Genomic DNA, 23527 nt, shown 5'->3' on the forward strand with positions numbered 1-23527 from the left:
CCATGCCCTGTCACCTGAAAGACACTGAACAGGCCGTGGCACAAACAGGCGCCTAATAATATCTGTGCAATGACTAGATGATCTATTATACAATTCATAAAAGATAATATGGCAATATGAAAATAGTTATGTTAGAAAAAGAAAATAGGATAAAAAGTTACAAGCACAAGATAACTGCAACTATGCATTTATTTAAATTATGCATCCAAAAAAGACTAGAAGGAAATACATTTAGATGTTTATTTTTATTGTTTCACAACAGCAAGAGAAATAGTGGCTCTTCCCTCTGTGGCTCAAGTATGGTATAATTTATCATGAAACAGTAAAAAACCTAAATCACATTTAACTGGCTAAAAGAGGTGTAGAAAAGAGGAGCTGAGTGCAACCACTCCTGAATAAATATGATCAAGAGAAAAGAGCAAGAAGGTTTTTGAAGAAAAGTTAATTATGACTGTCACTTGGGAATTTCTTTTTTCTTTTTTCTTTTGAGATGGAGTCTTACTCTGTCACCCAGACTGGAGGGCAGTAGCGTGATCTCGGCTCACCGCAACCTCCACCTCCCCAGTTCAAGTGATTCTCCTGCCTCAGCCTCCCAAGCAGCTGGGACTACAGGTGCATGCCACCACGTCCAGCTAATTTTTGTATTTTATTTTGAGATAGAGTCTTGCACTGTTACCCAGGCTGTAGTGCAGTGGCCTGATCTCGGCTCACTGCAATCTCTGCCTCCTGGGTTCAAGCAATTCTCCTGCCTCAGCCTCCCGAGTAGCTGGGATTACAGGCGTGTGCCACCATGCCTAGCTAATTTTTTTTGTATTTTTAGTAGAGACAGGGTTTCACTATGTTGGCCAGGATGGTCTCAATCTCCTGACCTCATGATCCTCCTGCCTTGACCTCCCAAAGTGCTGAGATTACAGGTGTGAGCCACTGCACCCAGCCATTTTTGTATTTTTAGTAGAGACAGGGTTTCACTACGTTGGCCAGAATGGTTTCAATCTCTTCACCTTGTGATCCACCTGCCTCAGGCTCCCAAAGTGCTGGGATTACAGGCATGAGCCATCACACCTGGCCTCACCTGGGTATTTCCAGACAGATTTCTGACCCTCACCTCCAAATTCCAAGTACCTTAGTTCACAGACTGGCGTCTGTGGCCTGTTAGAAGCCAGGCTGCACAGCAGGAGGTAAGGGAGGTGAAGGAATGAAGCTTCATCTGTATTTACAGTCACTCCCCATGGCTCACATCACCAGCTGAGCTCCACCTCCTGTCACATAAGTAGTAGCATTAGATTCTCACAGGAGCGCAAACTCTATTGTGAACTGCACATGGGAGGGATGTAGGTTGTTCACTCCTTATGAGAATCTAATGCCCAGTGATCTGTCATTGTCTCCCATCACTCCCAGATGGGACCATCTAGTTGCAAGAAAACAAGCTCAGGGCTCCCACTGATTCTATATTATGGTGAGTTGTAGAATATTTCATTCTATATTACAATGTAATAATAATAGAAATAAAGTGTCCAATAAATGTAATATGCTTGAATTATCCTGAAACCATCCCCTGCCCTGGTCTGTGGAAAAACTGTCTCCCATGAATCTGGTCCCTGGTGCCAATAAGGCTAGAGAACCACTGTTGTAGTTTACCATCCCTGCCCACTGAAGCCTTCCTCATGGAGTTTCCCCCATCTCTGTTATACACACTACCATCTGCTGTGTCAGGCAAGCTCAAGTCTTAAGACATGATTCTCTCTTCTCCACCGTATGGGCTCCCCCCTGAAGGCAAACCCTACATCCTCCCAGCCTTCACTACAACTCCTATTCCATCTCACCTTCCCCTGCTTCCACTTCCAACATCATCCCCTAACCCAAAATCTTTCCTCTCTCCTGAAAGCTACCCCCAGGCCTATCAATTTCCTATCATGTGCAAGGAACACCCAAGCATTTTTATTAAGCAGGCTAAGATGCTCAAACTCCATGATTAAAATGCTCAGTGGAAGTAGTAACTATAATTTTTTAAAGAAGTAATAATAAGCACAGACACTAAGTTTGTTCTCAAATATTCCTACCAAAATATACCTTCATGGCAACTGATGAAGGAAGATGGTGGTAAAATGTCAACTCACGAAAAAGGAAGGGTCTGGAGGCACAAATCAAAGGGGACCCTAGTAGGCAGGAAGTATCACTATAAACATTCAAAATCTTGCATTATATGCCAGCCTAAATTTGGCCATTTAAAATGTAAAAATGGGCTGGGTGCAGTGGCTCAGGCCTGTTATCTTGGCACTTTGGGAGGCTGAGGTGGGTGGATCACCTGAGGTCGGGAGTTTGAGACCAGCCTGGTCAACATGGTGAAACCCCACCTCTACTAAAAATACAAAAATTAGCTGGGTGTGGTGCTGCTCACCTGTAATCCCAGCTACTCAGGAGGCTGAGGCAGGAGAATCACTTGAACTCAGGAGGTAGAGGTTGCAGTGAGCAGAGATCTGCCACAACACTCCAGTCTAGGAGATAGAATGAGACTCCATCTCAAAGATAAAAATAAAAAATAAAATGTAAAAATGATATATTTTCCTACTAAACTCTTCAAGGAAAAAGAAAAATTCCTCTTCATGGAGATCCACCAGATCTATGATTTGGGGATACCTTTACCACCTCAATGGGGTGCTAGCGGTATATACATTCCGTTATGGAATGCATAGGTCTACATGACAAAGTAGAACCTCAGAAAGGCAGAGATTATCCAATAGCATTCATCTGATAGTGGGTTAGGTGACTCTTCAAATAGATATGTCAGTAAGTGGTCCACATAATGGAAATGAGTAAAGGTGGTTTTCTCCCAATCAGGTTATAATCCGTGAGGCAATCTTTATGAATGTGCTGCATTTATAGTGGATGAAAGAAATTAATTTAGAAAGGAATTCTGTCTCATGTTCTCTTTTTAAAATATAAACTCATCAATTTTTTTTTTCAACTTGAGCAATGGTTAAACCAAACTGATTTGAGTCATAATTTGGTTAACTATTCTCCTTCTGTTGGATATTTCTTCTGGTTTCCTTTTGTTCCTTTTGTTTCATTTGATGGTGGAGAGAAAGGTGGTGTGCAGTTACACATCAGTTACATCTAAGACTGCCATTTTATTGTAGAATGAGTTCTTGGGTTATGGATAAAATTTCACGCCACTTTGTTATTTGTGAGAAGGCTTTGCACACGATTTTGGGACAATATTTTGACAATTTTTAAGGAAAAGAGCTCTTGAAGACTCTTGATTTTAGAAACATGGCACTAACTGGTATGTTTTATAACAGTGTTGCCGAAAGAAATATAAAGTTAGCCACGTACATAATTTAAAATTTTCTAGTGGCCACATTAAAAAGTTAAAAAGTTACAATCAATTTTAATGACACATTTTATGCAACCAAATATATCCAAAATCTTATCACTTCCATATGTAATCAATGTCTTTGAAATCCAGTGTGTATTTTACACTTAGCTGATCTCAATTTGGACTAGCCATAGCCACCCTCCACAGGCCTAGCAGCCACAGATAGCTAGTGCAAGGTATTCAAAAGTACAATTCGAAAAGATCATATTGCCATGTCCTGTAGAAAAAAGAAACTTCCTAAAGACACTCTTACCCGATTCTATTTTAGAACACTATCAATGTTGTCGTAGTTTACTGTATTTATCTCTATAGGCAACATGTTGCCCAGATCTAAATGGGAGGTCTAAGAAATTTCCTTTTTTGTTGTTTTTATTTGAGATGGAGTCTCACTCTGTCGCCAGGCTGCATTGCAGTACAGAGGCGTGATCTCTGCCTCCCGGGTTCAAGCGATTCTCCTGCCTCAGCCTCCTGAGTAGCTGGGACTACAGGCGTGCGCCGCCATGCCCAGCTAATTTGTGTATTTTTAGTAGAGATGGGGTTCACCATGTTGGCCAGGATGGTCTTGATTTCATCGCCGTGTGATCCTCCCACCTCGGCCTCCCAGTGTCAGGATTACAGGTGTGAGCCACTGCGCCTGGCCCCTAGGAATTTCTATATATGCCCGTGGCTTTCACCTTCAAAACTATAATTACCTCCTTAAATTTTAGACAAAATCAGCATGCGTTGATTTTTTTTTGAGATGGAGTCTCGCTCTGTCACCCAGACTAGAGCGCAATGGTGCAATCTCAGCTCACTGCAACCTCTGCCTCCCAATTTCAAGGGATTCTTCCACCTCAGCCTCTCAGGTAGCTGCAATTACAGGTACCTGCTATCACGCCCAGCTAATTTTTCTTGTATTTTTGTAGAGACAGGTTTCACCACGTTGGCCAGGCTGGTCTCGAACTCCTGACCTCAGGTAATCCGCCCGCCTTGGACTTCCAAAGTGCTGGGATTACATGCATGAGCCACCACGCCCAGCCGCATTGATGGTTTGTTCAATATGGTTCCTGTCCTTTGGTCTTATTTGCAGTTTAATAATAACTGATTAGGTATGTGACATTCCCTAGAAACCTTAAGCTTTAATAATCTGTTTCATTAAGAAATTATTCAACTGAAGGACATTTATTCACACATCTCATTCTCCCTCTTGCTCTTGGTAAGAGACACCTTTGGTTTTCAAAGACAAATGACAAAAGGCGAGGGCCTTTATCTATCAGCAGAACCTTGAGCTATTGTTGCATATACAGCTTTCTTCCTGCCTGGCTGGCTTCTGCCATCTTTCTTTCTGTAGCAATGAGTGTGCAATGACACAGCGCCCCCCACCCAGAAGATCCAACAGAAACAGCACACAATGCTGCACTCCCCCTAACCCCCTAGAAAGTATGAAAGTTCAAGGTGCTAGAATTGTCCCAGTCTAGGCAGATCCTCAAATTCTGAACACTTAAATCCCTTCGCATTTCCATAGAATTCTTTCATCTCCATGTAGGGCTCTAATGAGCCCCCAGAAACTATAAAACTCTCCTCATCAAATGCAACTGAAATATCATAAAATGAAAAGTCTGGGAATTATGTGTAGGTTGCCATGACTTAACTCATTATTTTCATTTCCTTAATAAAATATATCTCAAAATATCTCTCTATTCATATATTTATAGCATGAAGTAAAAATAAAAAATTTTTGATTCAAATAATTACATAGGTAAGCTCCACCAAAGCAATTCTGAACTGTATAAAACCATACAACATAGAGTTAGCAAACATTTCTAACCCCTGATTTCTATTTCTCTTATGATGTTGAGCTTTGCATTCATAATGCTAGATTGAATATTAGTGCTATATCCAACTAAGGTAACCATGACACCTAAAAAATACACACGAGCGATGCACATGACTGAAATCCTGTCAGATTATTCAAGTGACATTGGAAAAGAATATTACAAGGTAATTTCTAATATTGAAGATTTGTATTCATACATAAAATACCAACTGAAATAGATCTTCAGAATGAAATTTCCTAAAATGATTAAAGTAAAATGTGAAACCTCACAGTTTATACAAGACAAGAAACATTTGGCTGCAAACCGTTTTATAATTTTGCTAATTAAAAATTATCCCATTTTCACTTTGGATTCATCATATAACAGAAACAGGAATAACCTTACCATGCCAGAAACACAAGCAAATGGTTAAAGTTCTACTCTCAAAAAAATCTTTAAAAGTTGGCAAAACATTCATTAGGCTACAAATCAAAACCAGTCTGTCCTTGACATCTCTTTAATGTCTTCCAGATTCCACATCTTCTTTTTCAATCACTCGCTGAATCACTCAAAAATTAAAATATGTTAAAATACCACCCATCTTGGACCTCTAGAAAAGTCCTCTGATAGAATACCACCTTCAGTCCCCTACATGAGCAATGGATGCGTAATTCCATCATCTGATTTATGTAAAGCATTCATTATATTTCACAATGAGAAAAAAATATTCCCAGAATCATGCCTTCATCAATAAATCTGCTACATGTGAAGAATATAAATAAATACTAAAAAGGGGCCACCATGAACTCTCTCTTGTGAAGTTTGCCAAGAAGAAATGGGTATAACTATGATTAAAAATAAAAATCATTTTCAAGCTTCCAAGGTGTTAACCAACAAAATATGCTTAAAAAAAGAAGAATGAGAGTGGCAAGGAGGTTGACTGATGAACAAGTATTTCTCTGCAAAGCTAATGAAGGCAATGTTTACAGCCTGCACTTATTTATTTATGCTTCTCTTCTCTGAGCCCTCCATGCGCCATGGGAGTCAGTATGCATTAATGGCACTGAAAACCAGAGAACCTTCCAACTGCAAGTTACAGTAGTCACTGTGTCAGTGGAAACAATGAATCACAGACATTCAACCTGGGATGAGTTGCGGCAGCACCTTACATGTGTCACCAACGTGTCGTGTGACATGGCTGTTGCCATGGTGAGGCACCATGTTCAGGAAATGTGTTAAGTCTCATAGACGGCACCCAGCCATCCCTCAAGATACCCATGCCCAGTAACATTGTGATTGGCTTCCTCTCTGAGAATCTTGTTGAAAGGAGGGGGGAAGGAAAGTCACTTGGAGAAAGCTGAAAGAAAACGAAGTACACCATCCCCAATGTTGTGTGTGGGGGCTCTGGCACATTGAGAATAGCAGTATCTTTAATTCAAAATTAGCTTGAATAGCTTCAATAGAATAAAAGCAGACTATCCCAAAACGGGGAGGGGGTGACTTTTACGTGACTTGCACAATTTATATGCATTAAAACAAAGGATAGGGCCGGATGCAGGAGCTCACACCTGTAATCCCAGCACTTTGGGAGGCCAAGGCAGGTGGATCACCTGAGGTCAGGAGTTCAAGACCAGCCTGACCAACATGGTGAAACACCGTTTCTACTAAAAATATGAAAATTAGCCAGACCTGGTGGTGGGTGCCTGTATTCCCAGCTACTCAGGAGGCTGAGGCAGGAGAATCACTTGAACCTGGGAAGTGGAGGTTGCAGTGAGCTGTGATCACACCACTGCACTCCAGCCTGGGTAACAGAGCAAGACTCTGTCTCAAACAACAACAACAACAACAACAAAAACAGGAACAGACTCATGCTCATGAGGCTTAAATGATCTACTGCAACCAAAGGATTGAGCTGAGTGTCTGGTACACAGTATGCTGCTCCTGCAGGTACAGAGTTACCACAATTACTTCTACACAGGTACCTGACTTGAAATGAAGAAAAGCTTATTCCAGTACACTAAAGTTTCAAGAGACAATTTATAATTCTTTATGAGCCAGCTTCTCAGATTCAGAATTTAGGAAGTAGGTTAAGAACAGTCACAACGTTTCGTTTCCAAATGATGGAGATAGGTTCTGTCAAAAAGAAGTGCCTTTAAGTGAATTATATATAAATGCGGACACATCAATAAAATATACTCTATGACTATTGGTGCTGTGGGAAACAATCCAGATGGTCACAGGGCCCTCAGAATCGAAGCAAAAGAGGAACAGGTGAAGGAGCAAGAGATTTTTAGCCTGAAGCAGGCTCAAGAAGATCTGTTAACTTTCCTCAAATCTTTCATCGGTTGTCATGTAGAAGAGATGGGTTTTGTAGAATCCCAAGGTACCAAACCAGAGTGAGATTTGAGTCCAATGTAAGAAAGAACTTCCTAGGTCTAACAGCTGGCCGCACATATAACGGTCTTTCCCAAGGAGAGAAGTGTACCATCTCTCAGGATGTTCAAAAGCAGTGTGGATTTGGATGTTCACGTAGTAGTAATTAGGCCTCAAAGACGGAGGCAGAAGGTATAAGGAGGACAGGCAATATGCTTCATCTTTTTCTGAGCACAAAATGTCTGAGTCTTTGAATGCATATGACATATACCATTACAATACATTGACAGGTATATATACATATATACACAAAAAGTTCACATCCTAGAGAAATGAGGGCAAATTTGCTGTAATGATCACAAACCAAACATTTTGCTTAGGGCAACCTTAGGGGCTAATAGCTGGCCGTTTTTACAAAGATCTACTATGGGTTAATTCTTTTTTTAATTTGTTTTTTTTTTTGTTTTTGCTTTTTGTTTTTTTGAGACAGAGTCTCGCTCTGTCGTCAGGCTAGATTGCAGTGGCACCATCTCGGCTCACTGCAACCTCCGCCTCCCAGGTTCAAGCGATTCTCCTGCCTCCGCCTCCCAAGTAGCTGGGACTACAGGCACACGACCACACCTGGTTAATTTTTTTGTATTTTTAGTAGAGACAGGGTTTCACCATGTTGGCCAGGATAGTCTCAATCTCCTGACCTCATGATCCAGCTCCCTCGGCCTCCCAGAGTGCTAGGATTACAGGCATGAGACACTGTGCCCAGCTGGTTAACTCATTTCTAATGCTTTATGTGTGTTAACTCACTTAAATCCTGCAATCACCTATGAATTAGGTACTATTATTCTTTTAAACCTGAGGAAACTGAGGCACAGAAAGATGTGACTTACCCAAAATTATACTGTTATTAGGTGGCAGAACCAGGATTCAAACCCAAATTGTCTGGCCAACATCCTGTGGGCACAATCGCTACATGTAGATGTTGATTACATATCAAAGGTTCTACAACTTAACCTTGGATCCTGAAATACATTTATTTTTCACTTAACAAAAAAGATAATTTGCAACTCTTTCAGCATAATCCTACCTTTGTTGTATTCTCTCTCCCTACCTTTTTTATTACAATGGCTACTTATGTGAAATCATGATCATGATATTTGCATCTTAGGCAGTCATCTTTTCTGAATGTTTATTTCCTAACGACAAAAATGATACTTTGGTTCAAAAATTCTGGCTTGGTGGCAATCAGAAACTTTTTCTTTTTCATATTCAAGTCAGTTTTATCATGATACTTGATAAAGAAATAGTCCTCTAGATTATTCTAACCTGTCTTGAGAAACATCCGTTTCATTTCTACTTCTTGGTGGGGCTTCCACCATTCCTTCCTCTAAGGATGCCTTGAGAGTAATGACCACAAACCTCCTTCTCTGCACACCTTTCTCTCTCTCCACGCTACTTTCTACCTAGGCCTCCATTTTAGGAAAATGCCCCACTCCACAAATTCACTCTTCCCCATGTTTCCCCTGCCCTGATTTCCTCCACCTGTTTATAACACAAACCAGCAAATCTCCCACAGAGAGGAGGGAGGATTTGAGGCATCTTCCCTCCAGATTGTTCACATGCACATCTGATCATTCTTGTCCTCCAGAGATTTCTTTAGGCACAATCAGCTGACATGCATATATCTCTTGCTCTCTACTCTTCCCTCATGATAAATTAAGGAACATTCAGAAGAAAAATTCCTACTTCGAATCCTTCAACACCACCTCTAACGACTTTGCTGTGCCCAGGTACAACTTGCACGATAATCTTTCTAGTTTTCCTTAAGCATCTCAAATTTTTATTAACGTTGTAATAAGCAATATCATCTGAGAAGCCAGACTTGATGCACTAAATCTATTTTCTGCTTCATATTTAATATATAACACATATTAAAAATAATATATAACTCTTTTTTTTTTAAGACAGAGTCTTGCTCTGTCGCCCAGGCTGGAGTACAATGGTGTGGTCTCGGCTCAAGCAACCTATGCCTCCTGGATTCAAGCAATTCTCCTGCCTCAGCCTTCCAAGTAACTGGGATTACAGGCACGTGCCACCTTGCCTGGCTAATTTTTCTATTTTTAGTAGAGATGGGGTTTCACCATGTTGGCCAGTCTGGTCTCGAACTCCTGACCTCAGGTGATCCACCCACCTCAGCCTCCCAAAGTGCCAGGATTAAAGGTGTGAGCCACTACACCTGGCCTAATAATACATAACTCTTAAATTTTTGTTTAATATGTTCATTTCTGTCTTGTAGAAAATTTATCTTAAATTCCTCCACTAGTGAGATATGCAACACATTTTAATAACACTGGTTACAAGGAGACTATAGTTCTTATGTCACTTTTTTTTTTAGACCAAGGTCTGGCTCTAACACCCAGGCTGGATGGAGTACAGTGGCATGATCTCAGCTCACAGCAACCTCCACCTCCGGGATTCAAACTGTCTTCCCAGCTCAGCCTCCCAAGTAGCCGGAACTGCAGGTGCAAGCCACCTCATTTGGCTAATTTTTAAACATTTTTTGTAGAGATGGGGTCTCACTATGTTGCCCAGGCTGATCTCAAACTCCTGAGCTCAAGCAATCTACCTGCCCTGGTCTCCCAAAGTGCTGGGATTACAGGTGTGAGCCGCCACACCCAGCCTTCTGTCACTTTTCAAAGTCTACTTTTCTTCTCTGACTTGTCTTCCCTTTCACTTCACTCTTCACCCTGAACCTCACTTTTAAAAGATATATATGTGTGTGTGTGTGTGTGTGTGTGTGTGTGTGTGTGTGTATAAAATATAAATATATAAAATATATTATATGTTTGTTTTGAGACGGAGTCTTGGTTCACCATTCAGGCTGGAGTGCAGTGGCGTAATCTCAGCTCACTGCAACCTCTGTCTCTTGGGTTCAAGCAATTCTCCTGCCTCAGTCTCCCTAGTAGCTGGGACAACAGCCGCATGCCACCACACCCAGCTAATTTTTTTGTATTTTTAGTAAAGATGGGGTTTCACTGTGTTAGCCAGGATGGTCTTGATCTCCTGACCTCATGATCGGCCCGCCTCAACCTCTGAGTGCTGGGATTACAGGCGTGAGCCACCGCACCCGGCCTATTTTTGTCTTTTATTAAGTAAAGGAAGGGCCTCACTAAATTGCACTCTAAATCAATAAATAATTATGCAGAACAGCCTGTGTCAAGATAAGCATTAAATAAAAACTGATGACATTATTATTTCATCAGAAACCGAACAGCAAGTGAGCAAGCAGAAACACCAGACAGCGGGAACAAAGGGCTAGTCCTCGCCACTGCTTCCCAATCTTCTTCCAGACTGGGGCTTGGCAAACTTCAGGCCCATGGGCCATATCCAACCTGCCGCCAGTGGGCTAACAATAGCTTTTACTCTTAAAGGGCTGGGGGGAAATGAAAATCCTACTACTACTTAGTGACACATGAAAAGTATGTGAAATTCTAATTTCAGTGTCTGTAAATAAATTGTACTGGAACACAGCCACACCCCTTTATTTACATGCCATCCATGGCTGCTTTTGCACTAGGAGGACAGAGGAGACAAAGTTAAGTAGTTGTAACAGACCAGCTGGCTTGCAAAGCCTAAAATGTTTTCTATCTGGCTCTTCATAGAAAAGATCTGCTGATCCCTCTTATAGAGAGAAATTAGACTGAGCCTCCCATCATCACACACATACACGAACTTTTTCTTTTAATTATAAAAGTTTTCCTAAAAACACAGTAGTGAAAAAAAAAAGAAAGCTAATATTTTTTGTAACCAGGGCACCAACTGGAAGCACAGACACCCACCAATTGGCCTCATTTTTCACCAGACCGAGTTTTGGTTTCCCTAATTTCTCATGCAATTCTGCAGAATATTAACCATCCTAAGAGTAAACTATCCTGATACCTTTTTAAAGCAGCAACATTATTAACAATTAAAAAGCTGCTACTACACATACACAATAACTTTCTGATATTTTAATATGCATATCCATAGTCTGATTATAACAGCGTGCAGAGATTGACAGGAAATGACTGAGTGTAATGGCTCCAAAGGAGACACTACATTGATCAGTAAATACTACACGTTCCTTGAAACTGTCTAACTGCATATTTACACTTGTCAACTCTCATACACTTCGATGACAGAATTCTTTTTCAAACACCTAAGTAAAAACTCTAATACTTATTTTTTAAATGTTTTTAATAGTTACAAAAAGCACACTTCTAGGATACGTAAGATTTAAATTTTACCCACCAAATAGTGCCACCTGGAGCATTCATTGCTACATCCTCAATATTCTTGGTTCTATCAAGAAACTGGCGATTGTCTCAAAAAGGTTCAATTACAGTTGCAAGCAGCATATATCTAACATTCACAAGGTGTCAAGCACCGTATTAAGGACTTTTCACAGCCAATAATGTGGATGACACCACTGTCTCCATTTGGCAGAAGAGAAAACCGGGGCTTGGAAGGAGATGTGACGTGGCTGGGGTTACGGTATTATTGAGTCCTGGGGCCAGAACCTGAAGCTATCCACTCAACTCCAGAGACCACGCTCTCCCTAACCAGCCTAAGGGCCTGTGTCTCATTGTGGGCCTGGAAGTCTGTATTTAATGCACTTCCCAGGCAGTGCTGAGATAACACTTTGAAAAACACAACACTTAGAGGTAAAGAAGAAAATCTGATGGGGCCTAAATTCAGTAATCCTCTACAGCCCTCCAAACACTGCCTACAGGAAGATTAGAGATAAAAATCTGTAACACATATATTATAGCCCCTGGCATGCCACACCTACTCAATTATGACAGCTACCATCATTTTATAGGTTAGTTGGGGAGTGCTGGTATGTCAGGTTAAAGACATTGTATCTGTATTGTCCAGTAAATTACTCCTGGACAAAACAGGCTGATGAGGTCAGCATCTCCTTGCCCTAAGACTCCACATTAATTAAATTACACTGGCAGCTGAGGGCCAGCAGGGGTTGGGTAGAGGACAGGGGTGCAGAGGCCTGGTTCTACCCTGCCTGTGATTGGTTTATCAACCACTAGACTAGATAGTGGCTAGATGAGCCTCTCATCCCCCAACACGCCTTTTATACAATAAAAGTGGTCAAAAATATTTTTAAAATAGAGAAAATAGTATAACAAACCCTCTTATATCCATCACCTAGATTCCAGAATTATCAAGATTCTGCTCCACCATTTTTTCTTATTTTCTGAAGATTCCTAAACGAACCTACAACTGACATGTCATTTCATTCTTAGATAATTCAATATACAACTTTTTTAAATAAGGAGAAAAAAGTTCCCTTAATAATAACTGAGGCCAGGCATGGTGGCTCACGCCTGTAATCCCAGCACTTTGGGAGGCCGAGGTAGGCAGATCATCTGAGGTCAGGAGTTCAAGACCAGCCTGGCTAACATGGTGAAACCCCATCATTACAAAAAATATAAAAATTAGATGGGTGTGATGGTGTGTGCATGTAGTCCCAGTTACTCGCGAGTCTGAGGCAAGAGAATTGCTTGAATCTGGGAAGCATAGGCTGCAGTAAGCCGAAATCATGCCACTGCACTACAGCCTGGGCAACAGAGTGAGACTCTATCTAATAAATAATAATAACAACACACACATGTATCACAGAGCATACTTGAAACTAGCCTCTTGGCCATCTAGCCTGAGAGTACATCCTGGAAGGGTAGAAGTTCCCACAGTCCACAGACAAGAGGACTAAATGACCTGACAAACGGACAGGGCCTGACCTTTCCATTGCCTTACTCTTTCCCTGGCCACATATGCCTAGTAGTTGGTGTTTTCCATTCCTGCACCCATTCTCTTGGATCAGCTGGCCTGCTATCCTTATGTAGTTCTGTTCCTGAAGTCCAGGAAGAAAACTCATGTGCTCAGAGCCAGGGATTCCATGAGCTGCCACCTCCAGGAGCATCTTTACTTTTGAAGAGAACCAAAGGTGCAGTGGTTCATGCCTGTAATCCCAGAACTTTGGGAGGGCGAGGTGGGTGGATCACTTGAGGTCAGGAGTTCGCCAACATGGTGAAACCCCATATTTACTAAAAATAAAAGAATTATCCAGGTGTGGTGGTGTGCACCTGTAATCCCAGCTACTAGGGAGGCTGAGGCAGGAGAATTGCTTGAACCTGGGAGGCAGAGGTTGCAGTGCACCGAGATCACCTCACATACCACTGCACTCCAGCCTGGACACTAGAGAGACTTCATAAAAAAAAAAAAAAAAGAACCACAGAAAGAATGCAGTGCTGAATCCAGTGGCATGACTCTGGGAGATTTTTCAACTGAGGAAAAAGGCAGGAGGTGAGGAATATCATGGAGAAAATTTTTGGAAGAAGCCATTCCCTTTTACATTGCTGGCTCTATAAAAATCTTGTCCGCAGATGAAGCTGCTGTTTTAAATGAGTTAGATTCCATCTCTTTCACAAAGACAAGTATAAACTACAAAATCTCCTCTGCCTGAATCAAGATCTTAAAGAACCATGGCATCTATTGAAAGATGAGGAAGTAACATGTCCTCATGGTTAAGACAAAGGCTTCGAAATTGGCCCAACTTTGAATAAAACCCACTTCTCACTCTTGCTATATGATTCTGAGCAGGTGACTTATGCACTAACCTTCTGTCTTTTCAACATTAAAACCAGAATAATATTTAGAACACAGAGATGCTGTCAAGGTTGAATAAGATAACCAATGTGATACTTGAACCAATATAGGAAAAGTAAGTGCCTAATGAATAGCTCTGTAATTATTTGTTATAAGTATTACTAAAATCTCACAGAATACAGAAGGGATAAAAAGATTTTATCAGCCAGGAGTGGTGGCTCACACCTGTAATCCCAAGACTTTGGGAGGCAGAGGCGGGCGGATCACGAGGTCAAGAAATGGAGACCATCCTGGCCAAAATGGTGAAACCCTGTCTCTACTAAAAATACACAAATTAGCTGGGCCTAGTAGCACATGCCTGTAGTCCCAGCTACTTGGGAGGCTGAGGCAGGAGAATCACTTCAACCTGGAAGGCAGAGGTTACAGTGAGCCGAGATTGCACCACTGCACTCCAGCCTAGGAACAGAGCAAGACTCCATCTCAACAAAAAAAAAAGATTTTATCTCGTGAGCCTATTCCAATCAATTGGTTGGTGCTACACAGAATATCTGTAGGGAAAAATCCAAAAGCCACCATCAAAACTGGCCTGCTGTTTTGGGGGCCTGTTGATTTTGTTATCCTTAATCAAGGTCAACCATATCATCCTATTATTACGGGCAAAGAGGGTAACGATTCACGTGTTTACCCACAGTCACTTTCCCAAACTCTGGTTTTCATGACCAAAAGAAATAATGATATGCAACACATTGAAATAAAATTAAAATGTACATTAGCTAAATTATAGCTTAAATGTACTAATTGCTTATTTTTCTGAATAAAATGATGGCAATTCTCAACAGGCAGCTCAGCAGCCTGCATATAAACTGAATGGAAATTTCCTTCTCTTCGCCTCTGTGCATTACTTGAACCAACTTAACAGAAAACAGAATATTTTCAAAAACAACATGCAATGGAGTTTAAGTTCCTAGAATTTTACATCACGGAAGATATCATTTGAAATGTAATAGCTAAATGCCTTCCTCCCTGGTACAGCTTGCTTCGGTGTATTGATAAAAACTAAGATTAATATGCAAAAGGAAACTGTAAGAAACTTGCCCTGCACCGGTCAGCACCGGGCATGTGTGTGCCTCTCCCTGTGAGACAGCAACTGCACCCAGAGAGTGAAAGTCTGGGTTTGGTTCTCACATCACCACTTCCTTGCTATGTTAGAGCCTCAGTTGATACATAGGTAAAAAGAGAGCGACATAGACTCATTCCTGTCTTTTCCAAAGTTACAGAAATAGAAAAAAAAAAAAAGAATAGAAAAAGAAAACCACTACAAAACTGTATTTCACAGACATAACACAAAAATCAGCTGAAGTGAAGAAAATAAACAACCTAACAAATCAGACAATGTGGTGCACACATATTACCCAGGCTGGTCTCAAACTCCTGGCCTCAAGCGATCCTCCCGCCTTGGCTTCCCAAAGTGTTGGGATTACAGGCATGAGCCACAGCACCCAGCCCAGATTCTCTCATTAATATATGAAATATGGACTGTTTAGAAACTGTCTACCAGATATCAAGCTAAGTATTGGGTATACAAAGACAAACTACAAAGATCACTCAAAAGCCCCAACCTTATACCTTACACACTGCATTGGCCATACGCATGTAAATGGTGACTTTGTAAGTTTGCCTCCAATGATTTAGGTGGAATAAATCTGCGGCAACCTCCACACTCAGTAAAAGAAAGAATATGATCAATGTAATGATGTCTGCCGGGGCACAGGATAAGCACGGAAAAGGGGAACTATAAAATCGAAAGTGTGTCAAGAATGTTTGCCACCTCTGATTTAGCCAAAAGGTTTGATGTTTTGTGTAGGTATCATGTGAACAAAAGTCTGCCCAATACATTAAAAGTTTACGGTGAATTTGTATGTCCAGAAAAATGTGTGCATAATCCCATAAGGGGCTTAGAGAGAAATGGAAAATATCTGCAATATAAATGCAGATTACCTTTATTACAAAGTTGGATCATATTCTCATTCCTAGACTAATTTCCTATATCATAAAACCTATATTCAATTTTATAAATAGCATACACCAAGAATCATAAATTCAGTTAATGCAGAAATTTAACAGATTTTTTTAAATAAAAGTGAGAAAAGGCTGTTTTAGAGCAAATATCTGAAAGGACAGAAAGGGTTCTTTCTTTGAAGATATGTTTTTCCCTCTGACTCTACCTCCTTAGGGAGGTAAGAGAAGGTAACCAGAGAAGAAATAAATTTCACAGCTAATATATATGAAGTAACATGTTTAACATTATCCAATGAATTTATATCTATCTACACCATATAAATTTATCTCACATAAACTGTCACCTCCAACAGAATTCATTAAAACAATGTTATAGCTTCTGAATTAAATGGAATCTTCTAATTGGAATTTAATCTTAAAATAGGAGTTGGTGGGTTTTCTTTTTTAATTGACAAATGGAATAATTCATTAGTTTGTCTTCGAGTTTTGTCTCAAGAACTTAAAAGCAAATTTGACACAGGGATGGGCCGGCTACTGCTGTGTGGTACTAGGGAACCGGGGTGGGGGTGTGGATATTCTTTCATCATCTGCTGAACACCTCCTGCTGCTTATGGGCAGGAAGGGATGGACACTGTCTCTCACCATCCTGAATTACTACATTACTAATATATTCCATTACCTCCACGTAAATGTCATGTTAATTTCTGATCTTCATCAAGCCAGACAATGGTTTCCACCTTGGCCCCTAGCCAGTTGGCTATGTGGAAAATATTTAGCCAATTACATTATTCGTATTGGGTTAGGAACTAGAGAGAAAGGCAAAATAAATGCATCGAAAATACTTCACAGATAAAATGTAAGTTGACACTGTCCTCGCATGCGGGAGCCCGAGTGATACAATCTGATAGGCAGCTGCCAGCACTCATAACTGCTTATTAAATCTAGCCTCTCTTTATGGTGTGAGTGAAGATCTGTATTTTTACCAATATTGGGTTCATTGTGTTATGAAAGAGACCAAAATACTTAAGATCATTCGCTCCAGCTTATAAAACATATTATGTAGTTTATTAAATTGTTGAAATTACTTTTCAAAGTCAAAATTCCAAAGACTGGAAGTTTAAGCACAACACAGTGGGTTGGCCCCCGACAGGCTGCAGCACAAGGCAGACCAGAAAGGAAACCTGTCAGCTGGCTCTCCTGGCCCAAGGTACCTGTCAGCCACACATACCTTCTGGAAGCTGCGTCACCACCGCCCCACCCCAAAACCCATCACAGAAAGTCCATATTCTAGAGTTTTATTTTAAAAAGAAAGAAATTCCCAGCCAAAAAGTAGCCCTTCACGAAGTCTTCGGTGAGAAGGATGCATTTTCCCATATTTTTATTTCTTCCTAGTAAGTCAAAAGGTAGCAATTTGATTGTAAGAGAGATCAAAAGAGGAAGGCTGGGCAAATAAGGGAAAATAATTGTGAGCAAATAACACACAATGAATGTCACATGACGCTTATGTCTTTTCATCAGATCTACCAGCAAGGGACAAATTATTGGTAGAGATCATGCAATGACAGGGCAGAGACGAGCAAATAAGCCAGCACATTCGCCATCTCTAGTCAGCCCTTCTCAAAAAAACTCTATGCAAATGCAAATTATTATGATCACATTTATTAATAACACTGTGGCTAACTGCCTATTCAATATGCAGCAGGCATTGCCACTCTTCATTCTGGAAGTCCCGTGATGTGCATCCTATAGCTACCAGTGTCAACTAAAGCTTCACACCAAGAAACAGGAGCCAACTCCGACTCCTTCCTGGTGAACGGTGGCATTAAAGAACCACAGCACAAAGAGAGACGCGAAGTGCTCAGCCCTTCTTCCGCTGTCTCCTGCCTCTAAGTTAATTTATTATGCAAGCATGGTTATCGCCAGCATCAATCGAGTACATTACCTATCTTCTGACCTTAAAAAATTGGCCATAATGATCTATTTGTGCAAACCTTTTATTTCATGGTTTCATTTCCTTGCGTTTGAGTGAGGCAATTTATTGTTCTGGCTGCCTACCTCTGTGACTCTGACCCTGGTCTACCAGGAGGACACTTACCATGAAACGCTTCACTCAGAATTAGAGTTTATTTCAAGCCTAAAGACTCCAAATTATCAGCTGTAACAATTAATTGGTGCTCCTTTTGGTTATTCAATAAACTGTGAAGTTCTAAAAGGCACAGGACTGTGAACAAATGTTTGATAATGGAAGGACTAACTATTAGGTGCATAATGCATGGAAGGCCAGTCACACTGCAGCACCCAGAGAGAGAGTGAGTCCTTTGAGCAAGCCTTGGAAATGCACCTTAAGAAAAAAATGCAGCCGGGCACAGTGGCTCACGCCTGTAATCCCAGCACTTTGGGAAGCTGAGGCTGACAGATCACTTGAGGTCAGGTGTTCGAGACTGGCCTGGCCAGTATGGTTAAAACCTTGTCTCTACTAAAAAATACAAAAATTAGTTGGGTGTCGTGGTGGACACCTACAATCCCAACTACTCAGGAAGCTGAGGCAGGAGAATAGCTTGAACCCAGAAGGTGGAGGTTGTAGTGAGCTGAAATTGTGCCACTGCACCCCAGCCTGGGCGACAAGAGCAAAACTCTGTCTCAAAAAAAAAAAGAAAAAAGAAAAAAGAAAAAAAAATGAGGGGGATAGAAAATCAGAACATGTGGTCCAGCTTATAGGATTTTGGGTACCTTTACCTTCTACTAAAAAATACAGAGAAGGGAAGTTTTTTACAGTCTGATAAATACTAAGAACTTCCTTATTTAGAAAAAAACACAAAAACTAGTATTCCACTAGGCCTAAAAGTATATTTTTTCAAAACAGATATCATTTTCATTACAGTTCTTCAGATTGATTTTTCAAATAATGGGCCAAACCCAATTGAAATTAATGAATAAAATGAGCCTCGTTTTCAACAAATCCATTCATGTGGTTTTGTTAAATTTCATACATCAATTTTATAATAGTAAGATTGAGTCAGACTCTCTCAATACCAAAGACAGAGATGACAGGTAACCAAAAACCTGAGTTTGTTGTTATTTCAATACTTCAGAATTCTAACCACTTTCATGAATTCTCATGTGTATACGAAATAGACCCAGGCTTTATTCTCAACTCTACCTGAATTCCTAAAGATATGACTTTTCATTATTAACATTATTACTGTTATTGTTATTTTTTGAGACAGAGTCTCACTTTGTCACCCAGACTGGAGTGCAGTGGCACGTTCTCAGCCCACTGCAACCTCTATTTCCTGGGTTCAAGCAATTCTCCTGTCTCAGCCTCTCGAGTAGTGGCGGGACTACAGGCACCCACCACCATGCCCAGCTAATTTTTATATTTTTATGAGAGCCCGGGTTTCACCATATTGGTCAGGCTGGTCTTGAACTTCCGACCTTAGGTGATCCACCTGCCTTTGCCTCCCAAACTGCTGGGATGACAGGCATGAGCCACCACACGTGGCCAAGATACGACTTTTCTTAACATGTGCTGCCTTTCCACTACAGACCATCCACAAAAGTCTATCATACGTGCACGGCAATGGAAAGACCCAGAAGTTCACAGGTGAGGGAGCCAAAGGACTTGCCCAAGGCCACCCACTAAAAAGATGAAAGATCACTAACAGCTCTAAAATTTCATGACTTCATTAACTATTTCTTTTCATTCTGGACATCCTTGCCTGTGTGTTACTGCTTACTAGTTGCCTTATTTCTTGCCACTGACAGAAGTAATACTGCAGGGAAGATAGGAGATTGGATTTTTTTTCTCTCTCTCTAGGTCCAGCAGAACAGAATACACCGTACAAGTTATCAGTTAACAAATTGTGACAGGAAGTACCTTTTCAAGCTAATAGTTCTTTGAAAATCATCTGGTCTCGAATATTTGAGCTAGTTGCTTCACTATGAACACAGTTTCTCTGGACAATAACACTAACATAGTTTTTAATGTATAAAATGGGAGGGATTTGTCAAAATGACCTCTAGCTATAAAATCTTTACAAATCTGGCCCAAATAGTTGAATGCATAACAGTATCTTAGACACATCATCAGAAGAGGTTTAAAAAGCTAAATGGGTAGAATGTCTTAATCTTTGTAATTGAAATAAGCTAGAAAGAACCACTGAATGATGACCAAACAACTATGGTCCAGTCCAGACCAACCCCAGGGACCTAGCCATCCCACCTAGACTCACGGACTTCAGCTTTCCCATTTGTAAGCTGAGGTGTTTAAACAGATAATTTCTAGGGCCTAGATAACACTGACAGGATAGGATCCTCTAACCTACATGCTTTGTTTTAGATACAGAAAATCAGGCCAAGCATGGTGGCTCATGCCTGTAATCCCAGCACTTTGGGAGGCCAAGGCAGACAGATTATCTGAGGTCAGGAGTTCGAGACCAGCTTGGCCAATGTGGTGAAACCCCATCTCTACTAAAAATACAAACATTAGCTGGGCATGGTGGTGGGTGCCTGTAATCTCAGCTACTTGGGAGGCTGAGACAGGAGAATCGCTTGAACCTGGCAGGCGGAGGCTGCAGTGAGCTGAGATCATGGCATTGCACTCCAGCCTGGGCGTGAGAGCAAAACTCTGCCGCAAAAACAAAAAAACAAACAAACAAAACAAAACAAAACAAAACAAAAACAAAGACAATCAAGGAAAGAGACTAATTTGCCCCATGCCAGGTAACTATTAGGTCTCCCAACTCCCAATACAGTGCCCTTTCTGCTTCAGTATACTTCTCTCCATTTTTTAGAATCTGTTTCCAATATTGCTGCGCTAAGACAGAAAAAGATAAGTTATGAGTTTATGCCAATCGGTCTTACCATTAAATGCCATTCAATACAAAACCTGAAATGATACGGTTCTTCATAAAATTGACCTCACTCAATGACAAGGCTACCACAAATGATGTCAGAGTTGTCACCCAAATGCCTGGCCTCAACCAATCATTGTCTCTGGTAACGATAAGTCACAGTGTCCGTTACTACAGGGGAGTCATCAACTGCTGAGGAACACGATGGATGGAAAACACACATCAGAGAAAAACATCATCATGTCCCTTCTACCCTCCCCCTAAAAAGTAAGTGACAACCTAATGAGGTAAATTATCATTGGAAAAAATTCCCCGAAGTCTTCCAAAAAATCTTTGAAAATCCCAAGTTTCCAACCCTTTGGCTTTCTTAAAAGTCCTCATCATACAAAAAGTTTTGGATGGGACTCTCTCAAGGAACAAATTAGACTCAAATTTTCCCTAAAATTCAAGATGAAAAAGTTATTGTCTTATTTCATGGTGGCTCATGTTATCACCAAGCTGTCATGGGACCAAAAAAGCAATTACTCATTCAATATTGCACATGGCACAAAATTGAGATAGTCCACCCTTCAGAGTACCATTAAACTAGTAAACAGAGAAAGTTCTCCTAGGTCCTATTACACCTTTTATGAACCCTCAGATCACTGTAGGAATTATCTGAAAGGATTACACCAGAAAACAATGACAGAGTTTGTCCCTTCTTTCAAGATGAGAAACTCTTGTCCTGGGTGGGCAACTGTCTTGATGGACTTTTTGTCTTGTGAATTTTCAGATGAATAATCACGAACATTCACTCACTCACCCCTTTGGCTAGCAGGCATCACATCCATCCGTTCATGGCCGACGGCAAATCAGAGAAGGCATCGAAGCCCTCACCATTGCCGAAATGTTTTGTTCGGAAACTGGAATTGTCAACAAAAGCTTCTGGGACACTGCAACACAAAAATATTTTTTTACACATAACTAAGATGTAAGTTCTAAAACCACCACTTCCTTACACTTGAAAACAGCAAGACAGACATAGATTCTTGAGGTAGGGGAAAACACCGTTCAAGCCAGGGTATGTCAATGCATCAAGTGTGATCCTGTCAAACACGAACCGGAAATACTGTTTTCAAAGATACATTTACTAATCACTTCAACACGTACACTAAAAAGTTGTTATTTATTATGGGCTTTGAACCAAATATTTTAAATATTTTAGCATATGAAAATACCACTTCCCATTATCAAGTGTTCAGGTAACAATAAACGGTTTTAACTAAACTCTCACACAGATAAATGTACCATGCCTTATTAAGTAATGATCTTTTTTGAAGAAATGTAAAAAAATTAAATAAGAATTTTAAATTATTTTGGAAATAATAATAGTAATAATGAACGTTAAAACTAGTAGGAAAGGAAATCATCACTAATTTTTTTCCACAAAATAATTCTATTTTATTCTAAAAATGATTACGGAATACATAAGGAGCAACACTTATGAAGATGTTTCCATCAAGAAAGCACGTACTGTGTCATGGTCAGAGCTCTAAAGCTGAGAAGCCTGAGTTCTGGACCCAGTGTTGCATCAGTCACTAGTGTGGCCCCAGGAGAGCCATTTACCATCTCCAGATTCCAGTCTCTCCATCTGTAGGGTGAGGGCATTACCCAATGCTCTTCAAGTTCCTTCCACTCCTAAGCTTCTGTCTTTTTGAAAGAAACATATTTACTCTAAATACTTTATTAACTTCTCTTTTAAGCTTCCTGATTAAAAAGAGGTTTTTGGTTTTTGTTTTGTTTTGACCATGATTCACTCTTATACTGATCTGCCATCAACACCAAAGATGTGCTGTGACTGGTGACTTTTTCAAGTGCCAAGAATGCTAACCCTGGCGCCAGTGCCTAGCCCTATTGAGCCAGCATCCCTGGTGGCTGGCAGCAGCCCCTGGGTGCCCAGGGAAGGCTTCCATTCCTCTCCAATGAGCATAGCTCCAAGTCCTGTAGAAATCTATCCAAAGGTATTCTAGATCCATGCTTCTCAAACTTGTGTACATAAGCATCTCTTGGAGAGCATTTCAAAATACAGATTCCCGGGACCCATCCCTAAAGACTCTGATTCACTAGGTCTGGAGTGGGCCTGAGATTCTACATTTCTAAAAAACTATCAGGAGATGCTGATACTACCAATCATGGACCACACTTTGTGTCAAATAACAAAGTCCTGTTCTCCAAGCCTCCAAGCAGCGTTGAGATCCAAGAAGTACTTCCAAGGCTCAGACATGTTCTCTAAAGCCAGAGGCCTATGTCACATAGCAAAAAAGAAAAGAATAAAGAAAAAAGGAGGAAAAAGAAATGGGCTGGATTTGTTTACCACCTTTAGGATAAAACTCAAACTTTTTTTTTTATTGCACTTTAGGTTGTGGGGTACATGTGCAGATCATGCAGGATTGTTGCATAGGTACATACATGGC

At 40.7% G+C, this 23527-nt stretch overlaps 1 protein-coding gene across 4 annotated transcripts in view; it reads right to left on the bottom strand.

Moving 5' to 3' along the window:
• The window catches only part of FOXP1 (forkhead box P1), a 635379-nt gene that overhangs the window by 525188 nt on the left and 86664 nt on the right, over positions 1-23527 (bottom strand). For all 4 annotated transcript variants that reach the window (XM_064361902.1, XM_064361903.1, XM_064361896.1 and 1 more), the window contains exon 2: positions 21877-22006. The gene's annotated coding sequence lies outside the window, so the exon portion shown is untranslated. The remainder of the gene's footprint in view (positions 1-21876; positions 22007-23527) is intronic.

This window comes from Aotus nancymaae, unplaced genomic scaffold (assembly GCF_030222135.1).
Source record: "Aotus nancymaae isolate 86718 unplaced genomic scaffold, 86718_ANA_hifiasm-v0.15.2.pri h1tg000046l, whole genome shotgun sequence".
NCBI lineage: Eukaryota > Metazoa > Chordata > Mammalia > Primates > Aotidae > Aotus > Aotus nancymaae.